The sequence below is a fragment of the Pseudopipra pipra genome, chromosome 1 (genome assembly GCF_036250125.1).
Source record: "Pseudopipra pipra isolate bDixPip1 chromosome 1, bDixPip1.hap1, whole genome shotgun sequence".
NCBI lineage: Eukaryota > Metazoa > Chordata > Aves > Passeriformes > Pipridae > Pseudopipra > Pseudopipra pipra.
In genome coordinates, this window is record NC_087549.1 from 7,824,600 (window position 1) to 7,839,617 (window position 15,018).

Sequence of the window (15,018 nt, forward strand, 5' to 3'; positions counted from 1 at the left end):
AGAACAACCAAGGAAAAAATTCAGCCACAAACTCTTGGACTGTATTTTTCACCACTGCAAACTCTCTGAAGCACTCCTTGAGTGTGTGTTATGTTTTTTACCAAAGCCAAATATCTTGAGCACTTTTTTCCTCCCATGACCAGATTCTCTTCCTATTTTTGTCTGACTACACAATTCATTATGATTTTTTTTTTCTCTGATGGTGGAGAGTCTCGATCATTCTTTGTCATTTTATTTATTTAATTTTTCAGTATGATATGAATCAAAATAAATTTTTTATTACAATCAAATCAAAGGTGTTTCTCTCTGTACACACTTCTTCTTTCCACAGTATTTTCATTATCTCCTAGAACTTCCTCTGTCACATAGCAGTGTAATGAAGCCTTATATGACTTCCCTCCCTCCCACACAGTTGGACTCAATGGTCTTAGAGGTCTTTTCCTACTTTTATGATTCTGTGATCCCTCGGGTGACCTTGCTATGTTTCAGGCTGCTGGGCATCACACTGCTCACCTTCTGGCAGCTCTAGGCCTCTCTGGAGAAAAAAACCTGAGCTTTATATGCCTATGGTCTCCTGATGGATCTGTGCTCTGTTTAGGTAATATGTAAGGGAAATTAAGGCAAGCTCAGAAATCAGTTACTTGAGAAGAGATTCAACTTGTCTGTCTCCTCTGTGACCCACAGAGCTGGCTGAGATGCTGAGGATCCACACCAGATCCCTGTTTTAAGGGTCTAATTCATCTGCTGTGATCACACAAGCCCTTCAGTCACAGATGGGCCAAATGTGCATTAGAAGAACCCCATGTAGGAGATGATGTCTTTGATCAGGCATCACTTCAGCAGGCCACACCACTGCATCTGCATGACCATTGCTTTACATGTGGAGACTCCACCTGAGCTATTATGGACCCATCAACAGCTCGTTTTCTTTATGTGCTGTTTCCTTTTATTGTTTAATCGAGTGTCTAGGGTAGATGATCTAGCAGTGATACAAGTTGCCCATTGAAATGCAACCATCCTGATTGCTTAGTGGTAAGAAAGTCAAAAAGTCATCAGAGGGCAGTTTGAGAAGCTCCTATTCAGATATGGGCAATGATCTGATGGTCACAGTAAGAGCTGCTGTGCAGTATGACCTTCAGAGGATTAGGTTCTCAGAAGCTGCTTCACATTTTGCTTTTTAGTCCAGGCTCTGGACATGCTATATCACTGACATATTAACCACCATTAACAGATACAACCCAGCCAGAATCACACTTGTTGAAAATGAGTGGGAAGCAGAGGCACAGAAGCCTGAGGAGCTGTCCCAGTCACTTCAGGTGCAGAGGAGATGCAAATTCCTTGCTCCTCTGTCATCCTCAGCAAAGCAAAATAACACCAGGTAACAGCTTGCTCTTGAAAATCATTTTACATTTTGCTTCATGTCCACTCACAAGAAATGCAGTTTCCAGGTCTGAAATTATTTTGTCAGGAAAGTAATTTGCATAGAATTACAACTGAAAAAATGCCTGAGACCAGCAAGACATGCAGCAGCAACAGCAGCAACACGCAGACAGATGGACCAACCACAGGACTTGGACAAAGGACTTTGCTAACAGCATCAAACGAAGAAAGTAAGTACCCACAGGGGAAGTATATGGCTTCAGTTCATGGTGTGGGTTCCTCTGATGGCTCACAGTCAGAATAACAATTAAACTCAACAAATGAAAAGGCAAAAATCTCTGTTTTCACTTGTCTTTCCTACAGAATTTCAGGGAACAGATCTCACTACATTTTATTATTATCAGGCAATATGAAATAAAATATGGTTCACAAAATGAAAATTTCTTAGGTACTTGTATGCAGAGGTAAATCTCTGTGTTTTCGAACAGTACATTTCCCACAATAGTTACTTTTCCCACATAATCAGAGACTCCAGATTTACACAGCAACTACAGCTGCTTCCCTGTCCACCCAGACACTAGGTCAGTGAGAAAAGTGTCCTAACCTGTGCCACTAATGCTGCATCCTGCAGCACCATGCTGTTCCTCCAAGAATGCCCCAACTGCCTTCAACTCAAGTGTTATGTCAAGGACACCCTTAAGGCAGTTTCTCCCCATGTGGATTGTTTTGTTCCCCTCCTTTCTTTCCCAGGGCTGGCCCCAAAGAGCTGCCACCACCCAGGGGAGCTGCACATTGCTCCCCCAGCCCCATCCTGCTGCCTATTTGAATGCATTGGCCATACTTGGGTTGTGCTTTGAAGCATGTCCAGGTTGCAGCCACAGCCTGTGTTCAGCCTGCGCAAATACCTAAGTGGGTTTCATACAGCAGAAAAAAATGGAAAGAGTGATTGCACAGAATCAATCCCAGAATCATAGAATGGCTTGGTTGGAAGGATTCTTCAAGATTATTTCATTCCAATCAAGTTGCCATGGGCAGGGACTCCTTGCACTAGACCAGGTGGCTCAAAGTCACATCCACTCTGGCCTTGAACACTTCCAGAGATGGGGCATCCACAACTTCTCTGGGTAACCATTGCCTCACCATCCTCAAGGTAAATAATTTCTTCATAATATCTAATGTAAATTTCCAGTCTTTTAAATTAAAATGGCTCCCCCTTGTCCTATCACTATTTCCACTCTCCTTTAAACATTCAAGGATTTTGTACAACACATCCTCACGTTCAGATATCAGGTGGGTATGCGTGAACAAGTTCCCTAAGATGCTGATGAGCTTCTGCCTGCAGTGGTGGAGTTACAGGCAAAGTCATGGGAGAGACTGATGACTGATGGTTCATCGTGGGAGACATCAAAGAGTTGGCTGCAGGGATAAATTCTGCAAGATGACAGGCTCTGTCATTTAAGGGTTTGATTTGAATAGGAAGGTAAGGAAATAGAAATAAACAGACGTTAGGGTGAAGACAGGATACATGAAAATAAAGCCAAATAGATCTTCTAGGAAACCTTTTGAAGAAAAGTAGGGGTTTACCCCTTTGTTTGGTCCATCAAAGTTGGTGAGCCAGGAGAGAATTAGGCTCGTGATGCTTTTGAGCACGCATTGTGATTTGATCCTGGCCAGCAGCCAAGCACCCACACAGCCACTCACTCACATTCCCCCACCACCAATCTCAAACTCAGCACTATATGGGCTGCTAGGAGGAAACCTACCTCCATTCCACCAGATTAAAATAAACTAGATCCTTAAAGACGCCTGTGAATTCAAGGGGTCCTAAGACCTTTCCTGAAGTCTGAGAGCTGGTATTACCAACAACACTTGAGATAAATCTTTAGGTCAAATTTAACCAAATTACCTCAGTTGCTAGTTGTTTCCAATGACTCGTTCATCCCAGATAGCACTGGATTCTGGTGAGATTATTACTCACCACTAGCAGGAATGACAGGATACCAACTGAAAAAAGACCAGGAGCTGCTTCGGGAGGAGTGCACCTGGGACATTGGTGGCACTTCAGTTCTTGTTACTGTGGGAGCTGGAATAACATTTTAAACCAACAGCCAGAGGCCATGAGAAATCACTGTTTTATGTGGCTGTGGGCATGGTGTTTGCTTCCCTCCTAGGGTCAGCACAACACTTCCTTCCCTGGGTGCTGTTCCACCAGTGACAGCTCTCTCTGGGGTGGCTTCATGAGGGCCAAGGGAACTTTGCTGCTTGGCAGCAAAAGTTGCAAGTTTGGCCCACAGTACATGACTTTACAGCTCAGCAGAGAGATCCAGCAGATGCAAGTAAATGAAGCCGGAGCAAAGTTTTTATTTCCTATCATAAGCAACGGAATGGGAAACATCAGCATGCACACAGACTAACGGGCCTTTGAGCAGTGAGATGTGATTAACTCATTTCAGTCAGCGCTGGGAATCTCAGCACCTCATTAGCTTTTTCATTAATGGTTACAACTAATACCTGATTAGTGTCTGTTTTGCCAGTAATGAGTTCTCCTTAATGGAGAGTTTTCCAGTGGGTGACAGTGAAAGGGAGAGGGAAGGAGCCCGCTGATTACCGTGCTAATGGGGCACCTCGCCATTGCCTGTCACTGACCCAACTGCCCTCTTGCACCCTGGGAACTGGCTCTGCCACACTGGCACAGAAAAACGTGCACTGTGCCAAGTGCACTCAGCAAGTCAGAGGGAGGGGACCCAATTTTGTTTCCTGAAAATGGAATCAACCCAAGCTCTGAGACAGTAGGCGGGAGAACCTTGGAAGGACTGTCCCCCTGCCTGGGCTAGTGGGTAACAGGGCAACGAGTGATGTGAGATGCACAGCGATGGGAGAAGAAACACTGGATAGAGATAGGAAGCAATGGCTGCTTTCATTCGAAGAGCAGTGATTTGTTTTCTACTAGATTTTTCTAATAGACTTTAATAATTTCCCCACTAGAGCGTGCTGTTTTCCTGTTCCCATAAGTTATCCGGTGACTCCTGGTGCACTCAGCTCTCTCACAGCAGTGTCTGTCACATCACAGACTCAAAGCTTGTTCCCTCCTGGCACTACTATCTTCACAGCTATAAGGCTTGGGATTTATTTGCTAAATCTCTCCATTTTGGCCTCCGGGTAAGAACTAAACGCAGGAGCCCACAGGCCATGAAAGGGATGAGAAGGAAGATGGGAGAAGTCCTTCAAGGCTTCATGCTCTGAGGGTTCACATCAGTCCTGTTATCTCTACAGTTTTTCTTTCCTGTTTGAAAGGTGACAACACTCCTAGCTAGGGAAGGGGTGAGGGGGAGGGGGTGGTGTTTACTGACCCTTTAGAAATACTCACAACTAAAAAAAAAAAAAAGAAAAAGAAAATTCTTCCCTTGAAACCTAATTTCCTGACAAGGGACAAATATGTGGGGCTCCTGGCTCTGTTGCAATGCTCAAATCGTTTTAGTTTAGGATGTAAAAGGCTTTAGTTATAGCAGATCATAATGTCCTTTGTGGACCATAAAGGCAACTCAGTTGTTTCTAACAGGACTTTCATGTTATGCCACCAATATCATCAGCTTGTACAGTTTTGGATTTATTTGTTCTCAGCTGTAGTACCCAAATGTTAAATGAGGGACAGATATATTGTAAAAAGCAATCAATGCTGTAAATTAATTAGCAGGGTTCAATGAAAGCAGAGGCTCTATCTGGCTGCTGACTGCCAGCAGCACATATGCTCATGCCCTAGAGTTGAGGCAGAGGGGAGCATGCCATGGTCAATGGCAGGGATCCATCTGGACTCCTCTGTCAGGGCAGCTCTGCTGGGTGATCACACCACATCCCATTGCCTGTGCACCGTGGGGGAAGGTGCTCCCGTCCCCAGCACTCTGGTACGTGGCTCTGGCTGGGCCACACCAGCATTGCCTATCATCCCCCAGATGGTTGCAGAGCTGCCTCCCACCCATCTCATGGGCTTGTGCCAGGCTTGTGCCAGGCTGAGAATCCAGCAAAAGGGACCCAGTGCAGCACACTCACCCCACATGGGAAAGTTGCACCTCCCATAGCAATGCCGGACCCTCGCCTTGGCCTGAGGCAATAAGTTCCCCTGTTTAAAACTGTGTTATTTGAACAGCTACTGCCTTCAGTTTTAAATTTCCTATCCAAATGCTTCATCAGGCTCCCAGGTATTCAATACTGTGATATTAGCACAGTGAATAATGGTTCCACTTCATCTCCTGTGATGAATATTCCCACAGCCCACTCCTTTCAAGCTGAAGAGTTTTTATTTATTATTCTTGTTCTTTGTCCATGTCAGAGATGAGTGTGAGGTCCTTCACCAAGCCCAACAACTCCCATCTCATTGGCCAAATCCTCATGACTGATCACGGGTGATGCAGAATTACAGTCCAGGGCAAAATTCACCAGCCTGGCTTGCAGATTTTGCAGCCGTTGTTGCTTTGCTCTACTTCCAGTGACATTTGCTATTTTCAGTGACATGGCAGCTCATTCTTACTCTTATCTCCTGAGTAGCAAAATCCCAGAGCAGGCAAGGAAAGGATGTGCTGAGGTTTGTAATGTGACTTTTCCTTTTTGAGTGGACACTTATTGAGAATAATCCTGTCCTGGATCACCTGCATCTCAGGAGAGCTGTGATGTGTTTTCATGACCATGCTGACCTTCATTCACAAGAATAAGTTTGCCCAGTGCTTCCTTCATAATAATGGAAAACACAGTATGGCTCATCTTCCAGTCCTAGACATCTTTCCAGGAATAACGAGCCATTCATTCCTGTGGCTACATCAGCACTGCTCATATATCATCTTCTGGAGTTGGTCTCACCCACACTGACGAGGACTAGTTCTCTCCAGCTGACTGACCATATCTGCTTTGCTGAGCACTGGATCCTGCATCTCTTGTAGTCCCCAAGCACTGTTCCTGTGACTTGAAATAAAGTTCTTACTTAAACTCATATATATTTGAATAAAAGTATATGAAATAATGTAAGAGCACTGCAGCAGCGCCATCAGAGTGCGATTCCTATGACATAAAGCTGAATGTTTACATTGTGTCCCCAGAGGGTGGCATGAAGGGAATAGTGGAGAGTGCGAAGGGTGAGATGGCAGCTGCCATTTAAGAGTAGGCATATTCTGGGAGATGTTTATATAGAGAGATATGTAAACATAAAAATAGGATATAATAAGATAGGTCAGGTCACATTCTTGTGACCAAGGGCACCGATGTAGCATGGTGTATGACTGCACAGCTAAACCTCAGTGTCTTAAAAATACTGGATGGTTTTATCTATACTGTCTTTTGGGAACAGTCCTTGGCTCATGCTGTGTCCCAGGCTAAGCCAGGGCATGCTCTCTGAGGGGATGAGAATCCATGAGCTAAAACAGTGCCAGGAAGCAGACTATGGACTTAATAACATGGATGATATCAGGTCCTAGTTACTCTCTAGCCTGCGTATGTAGCCTGTGCCTTCTTTTGTACAAAATGAGCAAGCAATGAATAAAGGGCCAAAAAGTACTGTCTGGCTTTGATGTCCTTGCCCTTCTATTAAGGAGAGGGAAGAGGTGAAGATGGCTGAGACAAGTTCATTTCTGTAGTATCAAATGGCAGTAGAAGCAACAATGGCCATGCACTGCAGCTTGGGGAGTTCAGGCTGGACATTAGGCAAAATGCTTTTCTCACTAGCAGGGTGAGAATATAACGGGTGAGCTAAGAGAAGAAATGGTACCTCTGTCTTTGTAGGACATCAAGGCATAGCTAGAAAAAGCCAGGTTTGGTCTGATAGAGCACTGTGGATTCCATCTTGGGTTAAACACCTTCAGGGAGTCCTTTCAGCTGAAGTATCTAAGAATCTCTGGTGAACAGCATTTTTCTGTTGATTTGCAAGGCTGGGGTTGTGGGGTTATGGCAGCAGGCTTCCCTAGTTGGAGAATGGCTCTGTTGAACCAGGTGACATTGCAGAGTTATGAACAAAACACAGAAAGATTTAAATAAACCCATCAGTGAAGAGTCTCTGTCATCCAGTTTTTTTGGGAGAGGCTGTGTTTTGCAGGAAGGACAGAAAGATTACTGTGCTTACAGAAACAAAGGTTGGCCTCATGGCTGGTACAGAAAAACTTTAGATCTTTGTGTTTCAGGTATTCACTTCCTTTGATAACAGTGCCCTTCAGACCCTCCTCTCCTGTGCAGTCACACAGCACAGTATTACTTGGCCATGTTCTCATGGATGTAGTTCTTCCCAGAGGTCAAAGCTACATCAATTTACACCAGTCAGTAGGATTTTCCATTTTCCACTTTTTTCCAAAAAAAAAAAAAAGAAAAAAAAAAAAGAAAAAATCAATTTTTGTCATCACCTGAACTCTCTTTCTAAATTTAACTTTCTGGATCTGGATTTATGGAAATGCCATATTCCATACCCTGTCTTCCTTTCCATCCAACTGTTTGAGCTTGTCTTTTATCAGACCTCTGCCTCGTGCTTAACACAGGAGGGTCTGGGCCTTGACCTGACAGTTTTGATCTGCTCAGTAGCCATGGAAAAAAATACTGGGCAAAACCCGGCCAGTCAAATGTTATGTTGCACCTCAACAGGTTCCTAAAAATCCTATCACTTAATGGCATGCAGCAGGGTTACAGGTGGTCACTGAAATGATAGTGACATGGTGAGTCCTTCTTGCTGCACCACAGGTGTTGAAAGCCTTCAGTAATGTAGTGTCTGTCCCCAGTACCAGAAGAGGTACAAACTCAGAACGAAGAAATATTCCTATCCCCAAGATACATAGGCCAGATATGTATTTAATATATCTACCATTCTACCATGAATAATCAAGAAAAGAATTAATGACTATATAATTTTCAAAATTTTCTTAAACCTCATCTTCTTTGTATATAGAGAGTGAGATGCATGGAAATACACACGTATTTACACAACAAAAGTTCACCTATCCTTTGAGCCTGAGTTTTAATTTTTTTTAACATGTTGTCCCAATCCTTTTTTTCCCCATTCCAAATTTTTAGGAGTTGTGGAATAATTTTGAGGGTCAGAGAAAAGAGTAAAAACCACCAGTTTTTACAACATAGAAAAAAGCACCAGAGCAAAGAGAAAATTTTCTGTCGAAAAAATAATCATTTGTGAAGTCCCATTCCCTTTTAAAAGAACCCTCCTCTGTGGAGGGAGAGCACGAGGCTGCTTTAAGCATGGAGTTAATGCATTTCACCTGCAATAATTTATTCTGTAGAGCAGTCATTAGCCCTTATCCAGGCCACTCTTCTAAAACGTACCCTGACTGGACTGTGTCATGCTCACAGTTGTAAATTCATGGATGGGACCCCCAGCATCTGTCCCAGCTTTCAGGAAGCCCTCACCCCTCAGCACTGACCCTGCTGCTGCTGGGAATTCGTACCAACCGCTTTGCTGACATCACCCTAAAGCTGCTTATGTGAGGTTGGTCTGATCCCATGTTGGCCTGAATTCAGTTTAGGACGTGACACGTTTGGATAAGGACTGCAGGTGATGTCTGTGTCATAATCCACAGAACTTTCCCTGCTGTTGCTTCTATGAAACAGCACAGCTCACATCCACCCAGCTGCATTTAGATCCACATACCAGATTTGCATTTAGATCCACATACCAGGTGTTTCCTCGTGGGAAAGGCCCCCAAAACCAGTCCAGAAAGTGCACAAGCAACCAAGCAGCAGGGACAACTGTGAGCAGGGTTTTAGTCTGTGTTTTCTTTTGTTTATCACTATGGGCCCAATTCGAGTTCAAACTCAAGTCCCACCAATGCACTACTAAGCTGTGGGAAGTGCCACTCTGCCAGGGGCAGGAAGAGCCACCCCCATGTTCTTTGCCATCACCATCATCATTCCTCCCCACTGCAGAGCAGGTGGTGGCTCTGTTAGATCTCGCTGTTAGATCCACTCAGAGACCAGATATGGCATTTCTGCTTTACTAGCAAGACAGATGAAAATCAAAGCCCATACATGTTTTTTTTTTCCACTATGTGGTTGGGCTGGAACAATGAAAAGACATTTATGCTGAAAAACAGTTGCAGAAAGAAAAAGATGCCATGAATGTAGCCTCTACCAAAATGGGAATGGGTAAGGGAAGGGAGTTCACAGTACACTGATTAGTAAAGATTGTCCAGGTTGAAAGGTTAATTGAGGTGTGGGTCTCGATGATGTATAAAGGACAGAAATGTCATTTCATGGCTTCATTCACTCTTTCCTATGGAAAGAATTACTTCTTTTAGAAAATAGTCTGTTCATTTCATTGTACATTTAGCTGTGGGAAGACATCCCTGAACTAACCCTAACCCTAACCCTAACCCTAACCCTAACCCTAACCCTAACCCTAACCCTGAACTGGCCTGGGGAATGGAGAAAGAGAGAGAGACATCAGGTGTTCCTATTCTACACATGATCTCATCCTCAGTTAAGACCATGACTGATACCAGCCTGCCATGAGAAGGTGACAGGTCCAACATCCCCTCCCCATCATCTGCAGTGTGGTCAGCTCAGAAGTAAGCAGGCAGCAGCCCCATCAGGATGTCCTGCTGAATCAGCCCTTCACTCCACCTGATTTAGGGTTGTTACTGACCTTGCTGAGACAGGAGGGAGTGAAGTGAAAGCTGCAAAGCCTCCTATTCCATTCCTCATCCCCTGCTCCATGCAGTAGCCTCAGGAAAGGCTCTGGCTCATCAGTTTGTTATTGATCCACGTCACTTACAGCAGTTGTAATTGCAGAGATGGGAATCACAATTAGAGCAGTGGGAACAGCGTAACCTGTGGTGGTTTCCAGAAGAGGCACATCTCTCATGCAGGAGTGGGCAGAGCTGATCCAGAGACTGTGTGGTCAGGAGCAGTATAATTGGTCTCTGATTTCCACTTTTCAAACCATGCAGGTCACCCCATTTTCCTCAGCCCACACCTCATTGCATGTGTGTCTCACTTCACTTCTCCTGGCCTGAAAAGAAACAGATCACTTGAACTCCTAAGGACTGTTCAAAAGCCTGGAAGGCAGAACTGAGCATCTCTGACAGCCACATAGCTTTTGGACAAGAAGACCCTGCTCATGCAAGAAGACATGCAGCACATTCCACTAACCCTAAGATGATCTGCGTAGTCCATGTGTCCTTCTGCTCTGTGCTGGATAAGAGAGCTCAGAATCCTAAGATCGTTCATTTTAAGGGATAAATAGCAGGTTTTAAGTCAGAACACTTTTTCTGAAGAACAGACTAGGACCTCCACTGTTAAGAGCTAAAAAAACAGGTTTTCACACAGCAGTCTTACTGAACAAAAAAAAATAAATTGTTTTACAGAAGCTGATAGAGCTCCAACCAACTGATGCTTGATTTTTAACCCTTCCCATCTAATTAGAACCAGAGCTTGTTCAAGGCAGCAGGAGTGTAATGTTGCAACTATGGGCAAGGGAAGGAGGGAATGTGAAAAGAGAGAGTGAAATCTGTCCCTTTCAAGATCCAAGAGATGCCAGACTGGTTCTCCCTTTTCGTGTCACAAGGAAGAGGTTGTGCAGCTGCATAACCACATCTCTGTACACAGGAGCAAACAGTAGCAGCCACTGCTCATGAAGTGCCCATATCTACTGGATTTTTTTCCCTTAGTAAATCCATACTTGTGCCAGAGCTGCTCTGGATTGGCTGTCCCACACAGCTATAGGAACCAGCAATAACCAACAAGCATAATTAACAGATTAGACTGTCCTGCTTCTGGCAGAGAAACCTCTCCAGTTCTTTGTGGTCTTCTTCCAGAAGGGTAGGCAAGGACATGTAGCATATGTACAGCTTCATTTATTCTGTTCCTGACCTGCATTTTGGTCCTGATTATAGTCTCTTCTCTGGTAACAGCTAATGAAATCCCAGTGTGGGCTTGTTCTGATTTTTCTCACCCCTCTCCTTGCTCCCATTTCTGACTTCTGAGATGTCCCGAAGATAATTCTGTTAGCAGGAAAATAAACAGGACACTACTCTTGATGGTATTCAATTGTATTTTCTCTTTCCCTGATGTCAGCCCCTGGTAGAGGGGGGTGAAGAGGAACTCAGAGCTATCGGAGAAGCTTTTCTGGCACAGACGAGGAACCCACGCTCTGCCAAACCCTTTGCTATTGTTCAGCGTGCACCCTGCTGCTTGTTTGGGACCAGGAAAATAGAGCCTTACTGTGAAATTTTAAGTGAAAAAGATTAAAACTGAGCATAGCAAAGGCAGGTCAAGCAGCAGAATGAGCTGGTCCAGCAAATGGCCATTTTTGCCTTCTGTGACAGCTGATGGTGACAAACAAGAATTTGGGTTTTTTAGTGGCTATTGTTATTTTTGGCTTAGAGATGAGGGGTTTTATAAGAGTCTGAGCAGAAGTAAGACAGAACACAAACTTGCATCTTTTCAGGCTCATTTCACAGGGCAGTCTTTGTCCCCACAGACACAGCTAGGCCCTCCTTGGGTTAGCTCACCACAATCTAGCATCCACTCCCAGCCCGCCAGGCCCCTGACTTCCACCGTTGCTGGACATCTTGCTCATCCAGGAATCCTGTGTCCATCTGTGCTGAGGGTGCTGAGTGCTCCTGCTTGTTTGTTCAAATTTACCTCCCCTGAGTGAAACAGAGATTGTGGTGTTGCAGGATCAGTTCCTTTCCAGAGCAACTTTGCTTAAGCACAAGTTGTATTAGTGAAAAACACAGTTATTAAACTTTGGAAGAATTTCCTCTGCACCACAGGGCAAGGCTGTCCCATTTCAGGGACATACGTCTTCAGGAGTTTCCTCACACCCTGCAAGGGCTCAGGATGTTCCAGTCAGTCAAGATATGGAAGAGCCAGCTTCTGAGGAGACTCAGCTGAACCCCTGATCACAGTGAGTATTGCCACCTCACTTCTCAGACTTTCCTCCAGATGGCAAACAGCATGTGCTCAGTTAAACCGAGTGACAGGCTGCAATAACAAGTGAATACATCAGGAGTGACAGTGAGGGAGAGATATTGCTTAAGGCGACACTCCGGACTGAATGGAGTTGCTTGGAAGCAGGAGGGCAAAAAAGACACTGCAGGTGGAAGAAGACATATCAAATCACCCTTTTCTTCCTCACAGTGAGCATCAGCCTGTTTTCCATCCTGCCAAGCATGTTGCATTGCTTTTACTCTGATTGCTCCAGAAATGTCTTAAGTCTCCATGTTCCCTTCCTGCCCAGATTTTTCCCTGAGAGCTTAAGTTTGGCCATAGGGGGACAGACAAAAGGCTCAGCTGCCCCAGCATCCCATCTGCAATGGACATCCTGGAGCAGATGCCTGAGAATGTGCACACACAGCAAGTCAATTATTCCTTCTATTCTCTCTCAACTTCTGGCAGTTGACACACCAAAGAAGGGGTTACACTTCAATCCATTCTGTCCTACATGGATTTCTCTTGCTGTTTTGACTCACGTTGAAAGGCTCTGCAGGCGTTGAAAAAGGTCTGAACTCTTTCCATCAAGAGAGGGCAGTGCTGTTCTCACTGTCACAGCCCAGGGACACCTGTGCCAAGGAGAGATAAAGTGCAGGATGAGTTATTAAAGTGGCACAGTTCTGTGTTTTGGTCTCCTAGTAAACCAACTGAAGAACTGCTGGGGTTACAAAAGCCAGGAGTTAATCAGTAACTCAGATGTTTATCACTTGCACGTTTAACTATTTTTTTCCTCAATTGCAATACCTGCTGGTTTGGGTTATTCTGCCTTCATTTAATGAGTAACTACTGAGAAGGGGATTAAATACACCTGTTCTCTCAACATATTGAGACTTTTAGTGGTGGCCATTTTGACTGTAAGCAGCTGTATCCCACATTCATTAACACATGGAAAGGAAAATTCAAGTGTTTCTAGAGAAAAAAAGAGTTGAGTCTCTTCAGTACAGATCAGCCTGTTCCACTGTCTAGTCTGGCAACTTCCTAGTTCAGTGCTGTTTTGTAGACATGAATCTCCATGCACACCCCAGTATGACTTTACCCATTATATATTCTCTCAACATCTGCTGTTGTTCTTTCCTTTCCATCTGTTCACGCAGAACCACAGAAACCTGTGCAGCAGAGAGATCTCCAGAGGTTTTGTGGCCCACATCTTCCCTCTGCTCTATGTCAGTGTTTCCATTTACTGGGACAGGAGCAAGGAGGTGAAAAATTTTATTGTAGAGTGAATTTTGGATTAGGTGCTTTCTATAGGGGAGGACCTGTTGTTCCCAGTTTTGCTATTGCTACATGTGCGAAGGGTTGCAAATCAAGAACTCTGCCTGCTCATATGTAACCTGAAGCAATGTGGTCCAGGAGCACTGCAATGGTAAATCAGCTGAGCATGAAGGTTTTTAACGTTTATAAAAGTGTGTCAAGGCAGCACTAAGCAATATTATGCATTTTTTATGCAATTCTTCCTGAAGAATGGGCTGATCTCTCCATGCCTCTTCCCACTCTATCATTCTGATTCCTTCTTGTGTTTCATTTCTCCCCAAGCCCTCACTGTTCTTGGCTGCTTTTCTCTCTCTCTCTTTCTTCAAAATACAGCTTTTAAAGCAACTGTTAAAAAGTTCATGGTGTCAAAGCTTTGTGTATATTCATAATTCACTTTTCTCACTACTGATAATGACATGCAACACTCCGGGTTTAACTCCTCTTTGCTCAGCAGAAGTGCTACAGCTTTCTCTTTAACTTAATTCCACTTTCCTGGTGGGGCTGTCTTCCCCAGAGCCCCTGCTCAGTCACATGACATCCAGCAGATCGGGCTGTGAACACGGGCCTGAGCTCACCCAAAACAAAAGCACATCTGCAATGAAGGCAGCAATGCTTCTGCAGTGTGTACTCCTGGTGATGCTGGCCGAGCCTGAAAGCACAGACCTGGATGCCAGCAGCCCAGGCTGAGTTTAAAGAAGTGGTACTGGGAAAAGAAGGATGGATTGATGGGCATATTCTTCTTGTAAGCTGGAAAAGTCTAACCACAGACAGTCAGAAACAACAAATCCAGAACTGTGCTGGGCAAATTTCATGGTTGTTTTTGAGAGAAGAAACTCTCTTGACCTGGCAATGATGTTACCAGCTCCCTAGCATTGATTCTGAAGTTCGCTTCTCTCTTTCCAGCCTAAATTAAACACTAAATAAAGTCATCTATTGCAAAAACAGCCCTACGTTTGTGGTACTATTTATTAAACTGCCTGAAAAGCCCCAGCTCCCTAGTGAGATAAGAGGAAACAATATTTTTGTGTTACCAATTTTTTTATTAACTCTGTCAGTTATATGCAGTGAGGTGAAAGAGGCAAAAGAAAGGAATAGCAAAGGAGGGAGAGATCTCACGAAAAAGGGGGTCAGTAATTTTCCATTTGCCATTTGCTGGAGGTAGAGTAGTAGTTTGGTCTCAAAGAACAGAACAATAAAAACAAGCAGAGGTCCATGCTCTGCAGCACAAACAGAAATCAGCCTCCACAGAACATGCCAAGAAAACCTGTGACCAAGCCACAAGCATGTTGCCCCATTCAATGGTTGTTAACAAGTTAGTAACAAATTTGTACATTTCTGTCTACATTCAGCTACTGCTTGTGCAACCAATTTATCTTTTCTGCTCAGTCAGTGACATGTCATCATTTCTCGTGGGTA

General features: G+C 44.3%; 1 long non-coding RNA gene across 2 annotated transcripts; it reads right to left on the bottom strand.

The window, feature by feature from the left end:
• Positions 1–5,653: 5,653 nt before the first annotated feature.
• Positions 5,654–8,886, bottom strand: LOC135409160 (uncharacterized). 2 transcript variants are annotated; one of them, XR_010428043.1, is made up of 3 exons: positions 8,619–8,886; positions 7,133–7,341; positions 5,654–6,333 (listed from the first exon to the last, which is right to left on the bottom strand). It is a non-coding gene; the product is annotated as an uncharacterized LOC135409160 (long non-coding RNA). The 2 variants fall into 2 exon arrangements; XR_010428047.1 differs by lacking the exon at positions 7,133–7,341 and having other exon boundaries at positions 8,683–8,886.
• Between the last annotated feature and the right edge of the window lie 6,132 nt (positions 8,887–15,018).